Source organism: Microtus ochrogaster, chromosome 5, assembly GCF_000317375.1.
Source record: "Microtus ochrogaster isolate Prairie Vole_2 chromosome 5, MicOch1.0, whole genome shotgun sequence".
Classification (NCBI taxonomy): Eukaryota; Metazoa; Chordata; class Mammalia; order Rodentia; family Cricetidae; genus Microtus; species Microtus ochrogaster.
The window spans coordinates 80574897-80580374 of record NC_022012.1 but is presented as its reverse complement, the minus strand read 5'-3'; positions in this window follow the sequence as shown (position 1 = coordinate 80580374).

Here is a 5478-nt window from a genome sequence, read left to right as displayed (position 1 = left end):
TCTGTCCAGGGGCCCGAAGGGTCCAGAAAGAAACTGGAAAGGCATTCTAGATACAAGGGCACCTCATGTGGGGGAAGGCTCCAAAATGAAAGTGCAGAAGTTCTAGAAGAGACCAGGGATGCCTGAGGGGTCTGGGAAGCTGAGTCTCTTGGGCAGAAGGGGCAGAGTCTAAGGGTGAAAGAGATGACCAAAGGCTGGGTCCTGGAAGAAATGCAGGGTTTCGCTGGCATAGCTGCCTGGGAAGAACATTCCTAGCTGAGGGAAGAGCAGCAGAAAGGCTGGTTAGTAGCCAGGGAGGTGGGTCATTCCAGCTTTTGATCGGCTCCTAGCCAGCCTCTGGGGCAGGCTGGGCAGGAGGTTGAACCAAACCTCATCCTGGCCCTGGGCCAGGGGTGACTCCTCACTGCCTCCCCCTCCTGGTGCTGCCCAACCGGCTGCCCCACACCCCCTCTTAGGCCTCTTCCCAATTCTCCCCCTCTCTGGTTCCAGTTCCTGGGGTGGGGGCTGGGCGAGAGAGCAGGCAGTGGCGCCTGGGGCAGGGGAGATGAGAAAACCAGAAAGTAGGGAAATCTGAGCCAGCAATGCTGGGCGGGCCAGGGCCTGCTCTGCCTGCTAGGCCCGGGAAACAGGTTCCCCGGAGACTGGTGCAGGGGAGAGAGTGTAGACACCACCTTCGTCCAAGGGGCGTGGCAGGTCTCTGAGGTCCTCCAAGTCCAGCCTTCACGCGCAGAGGGTTGAGGGCAGGGTCCGTCTCAGGTTAGCTGGGGCAATGCATCTTCTGGCTTCTCTCTAGCCCGTGCTAGGCCTGGCAGCCAGATAGAGGATGTATAGGCAGCAGGAGGCCAAGAGTCTGCAGTGCAGTTCCCACAGCACATCCTGAAAGAGTGAGAGGAAGAGAAACAGGCATAAAATCTGCCAAAAATACAGCTTGGGCCAGGTTGAAGGGCTGGAAGATCTGGGAAGGAGCTTTTCTCTTGCTTTTAGGGAGCACTGTCACCCAGGGTGGAGACTAAGCCAGTTCCTGCCTATCTGGAAACCCCAGAAGGTGCAGAAAGTCAAGTCACAAGCAACCATCAGTACAGGCTAAGGAGCTGTCTGAACGCTCTCCCTTGACCCTATCCTGTGACTGGACTGGGAGCCATAGAAGATGCCTGGAGCTGAGGGTCTTGCAGAGGAGGGACAGAGACCTGGTTGGGGATTCCTTAACCCCTAGGGCATCCCCTAGGGCATCCCCTCAAGGGGAACCTGAATGGCTTATGGGTGAGGGGGGGTGACAAGAGAACTCTGGGGTCAGGGAGTGCATAGGGCATAGGGAGAAGTCAGCCAGTCTGTTGAGCTGGGTAGGATGTTGGCTTCTAGACTCCTTATTTTTAGAGCTGGCACTCTACCGGCTTGCTTTCTAGTCATTCAATAGAGATATATTGACCTCTGTAGGTGAGGCTTGGGGTTCCAGCACTCTGCCACCCCAGAGCACCTGTCTGCTGCATACCTTTGGTTCCCTGCAGGCACTAGGCCTGGTCTTCTGCTCTTAGTCTTTCTCTCAACTGAAGCTCACCCTAGGTACCATAGCCCAGAGGGCACATGTCTTGCCCACCTCTCTCAGTCTCTGTCTTCATTCTATGGTAGGGGCAATGAGACCTACTTCTCTATGTAGCTCTGCTTGGCCTAGACCTTACAATGTAGACCAGGTTGGCTTCAAACTCACATATCTGCCTGCCTCTGCTTCCTATTTTTTTTTAAATATTTATTTATTTATTATGTATGCAATATTCTTTCTGTGTGTGTGCCTGAAGGCCAGAAGAGGACATCAGACCTCATTACAGATGGTTGTGAGCCACCATGTGGTTGCTGGGAATTGAACTCAGGACCTTTGGAAGAGCAGGCAATGCTCTTAACCACTGAGCCATCTCTCCAGCCCCTGCCTCTGCTTCCTAAATGCTGGAAGAAAACCAAGGTTGGTTTTAAAGATTTGTTTGTTTGTTTTTTAATTTATTTATTATGTATAAAATATTCTGTCTGCATGTACACCTGTAGTCCAGAAGAGGGCACCAGACCTCACTACAGATGCTTGTGAGCCATCATGTGGTTGCTGGGAATTGAACTCAGGACCTTTGGAAGAGCAGGCTGTTAACTGCTGCTCTTAACTGCTGAGCTATCTCTCCAGCCCCCTTGTTTGTTTTTTGAAACGGTTTCTCTGTAGCTTTGGTGCTTGTCCTAGAACTAGCTCTTGTAGACCAGGCTGGCCTCGAACTCACAGAGATCTGCCTGCCTCTGCCTCCTGAGTGCTGGGATCAAAGGTATGAGTCACCACCACCTGGCTTAAAGATTTCTTCAGTCCTTAAAATTGAAGGCAAAACTGCAGAAAACTACATACGACTTCTTCAGATAGTACTATATAATCACACATTGCAGGGTAGGGGGTGCAGCTTAGGTGACAGAGCTAACAATCATGCACAAAGCCCCGGGTTTGATCCTCAGTACCACATACCTGGTGTGGTGATACATGGCTGTAATCCCCGCACTGTGGAGATGGAGAGAGGAGGAGGATCAGCTGACGTCATCCTAGGCTACTAGCAAGTTTGAGGCTAGCCTGAGCCTCTACCTCAGAGATCTGCCAGCCTCAGCCTCCTGAGGGCTGGGATTAAAGGCCTGTTCCACCACACCTGGCTAGTAGCTAGCTTTCAACTCTCAAGTCCCCTCTCTCAGACTCTGACGTGTTGAGCTTATAGGCACGCGCTTCTGGGAATAGCTTTTTGATTGTCCTGCCTCCACCTCCCAAGATTGTAGATGTAGCCACCATGTTTATTGATATCAATACTCAGATACTCAATTTTTAAAGTAATTTATTCAGCCCTCTTGGACAGTTTAGAGGGAACTTGGCCTTACACTTTGCATAGTAAGGTTCAACTCTTGTTCCTCCCCTTCTCTGCCCCTGTTCTTGTCTTTCCCATCCTCTGAGGCCTTTGTGTGACAGGTTGTTCTGTGTGGCTGAGAGTCCTCCACATGCACAGATAGTTGAGAGCTACCCTTTCCAAGCCTGAGCGGGAACTCTGCCACACCCTTATGGTTCTGCTTGTGACTTCAAGGATACTGGTGACAGAAAAGTTGTGAGACAACAGGTGGAGGCTGTGGAAGAATGGAAGAGATGGTTCTAGAAGCCATAGCAATGGCAATAACCACTTTCTTTTGGTTTGCTTTGTTTTATTTTTTTTTCGAGACAGGGTCTCTCTATATAGCTCTAGCTGTAGACCAGGCTGGCCTCAGATTCACAGATATTTGCTTACTTCCACAATATTCTGAGTGCCGGGATTAAAGGTTTGTGCCACTACATTTGACTACAATAGCTACTTTTAAAAAATTTATCTATTTATGTATTTCATGTATATGAGTACTTTATTTGCATGTATGCCTGCATGACAGAAGAGGGCATCAGATAAAAGAGGACACCAGATCTCATTAAGGATGGTTGAGCCGGGCGATGGTGGCGCACGCCTTTAATCCCAGCACTCGGGAGGCAGAGGCAGGCGGATCTCTATGAGTTCGAGACCAGCCTGGTCTACAGAGCTAGTTCCAGGACAGGCTCCAAAGCACAGAAGAAACCCTGTCTCGAAAAACCAAAAAAAAAAAAAAAAAAAGGATGGTTGTGAGCCACCATGTGGTTACTGGAAATTGGACTCAGGACCTCTGAAAGAGCAGCCAGTGCTCTCAACCTCTGAGCCATCTCAGGCCCCTGGTGATAGCCACTTAATCACAGTAAGTATGTAGCCATGGTAGCCTAAGCCACCACGGTGATGGTGCAAAGGCGGTAGTCACAAGGTAGTTCTCATACAGACCAGTGAGGATGAGGCAGGCTGCTTATCACAGTGATTTATTTATCTCTGATGCTGCAGCCAGGACTTAGAGTCTTGTACATGCTAAGCCTATCTATGTTCTACGACTGAGCAGCACCTTAGCCCTGTCAGTGTGTCTGTGTCTTTCGTTTGTCAGGTTTTTTTTGTTGTTGTTGTTGTTGTTGTTTTGTTTTGTTTTGTTTTTGAGGCAGGACTTTATTATATAGAGCTGACTGGTCTGGAATTTGCCATGTAGACCAAACTGGCCTGGAACTCAGAAGTTCTGGGATGAAAGGCTAAAGGCATATGTCTCCCCACATCTAGCCTCTTTTCAGTGTTTTGAATGAAGCATGACACAGGGGAAAAGATCAGATGCTGTCACTCACTACTGTCACCATAAACAGGTAGATGTTGCCTCACCTCAAATACCCCATCCCTCTTGGAAGCACATGGGTGGTGCCACTTCCCCACTTCTGAGTCAGGTGACCCTCTGCAGTATCCCAATAGATACCCCTCTCTACCTTATACTTACAGTCACCCAGTCAATGGGGCTCAGGAAAAGTGGCTTTCCCAGGAGGCTTAGCCAGAAGAGTAGGAGAAAAACAGAGATAAGCAAAGAACGGGAAGAGGAGGAGGAGCAGGGAACAGAGAAGGACAAATGGGGTCAGGCATGGGAAGTAGGGAGCAAGAGGGCAAAGGGGATGAAAGAGGGGGACACAGAAGCCAAGGGGAGAAGAAAGGAACAGGGAGAGAGGAGGGAGAAGAGAGGTGGAGAGAGTAGGAGAAGGGCATAGGAAGGCAATGGAGGACACGGAGGAAGCAGAGGACAAAGAGGGCCAAAACCTCTGGGGATCACAGTAGAGTGTGTGGAGAAGGGCTGAGAAGTGGTTCTGGCTGATGGGGCCATGACCTTGGGGGATGGGCTGCTCAGAGGGACCCTTCCTGGGGTCAAAGGAGACTCTTGCTCAATTGTTGAAGCTATTTGAAAGCAAGTGCCCCTTTTAGGGCAGGAGGTCTGGACTCATCATCTGGTTTCTCTGGACTATGGCACTGTAAAGGGGAAGTGTGGGAGATGCTAGCTCGAAATAGGACTTACTAGTGGTTGAGGTGAGGAGCTTTTGGGTAGCTGGACTGAGCTAGTGGCTGGGCTGCACCGTCTTGACCTACTCTGGAGGCAGTCATCTGTCGGAAGGTCCAGAAGTGCCAACGGTCCCAGGGGCTGCACCGCCACCTGCTGTGAGGCCTGGGCCGTCCCAGGTCCTTCGCAGCGGGCGCGCAGGTGAGTGCAGGCTGGTTGTTCTCCTGCGCTCCAGCCCTTCTCACTGGGGAGTTGAGCGCCCGGGTAAACACCAGGCGCGATGTGCGCGGTGTATCCACGGAGAGACAAAGCCAGGGCGGGGCGGGGGCGCCGCCCGTGATGCCAGGGCGGGGGGTGCAGGGCGCAGAGCAGCCTCCCCTGGCGCGGGTCGCCCACCGCCTGGGAACCCTGAGCCCAACCCGCGGACAGGTGGAGCGGGGGGCGGGGCGGCGGCTGGGAGGGTCCCGCCCCGGGGGTGGGGCCGGGCGGGCCCGGCGGGGCGGGGCCGTGCTATGCAAATGTCGCCCACGGGCGGCCAATTGCCTGCTCTCCGCGCGCGGCTCCGAGCGT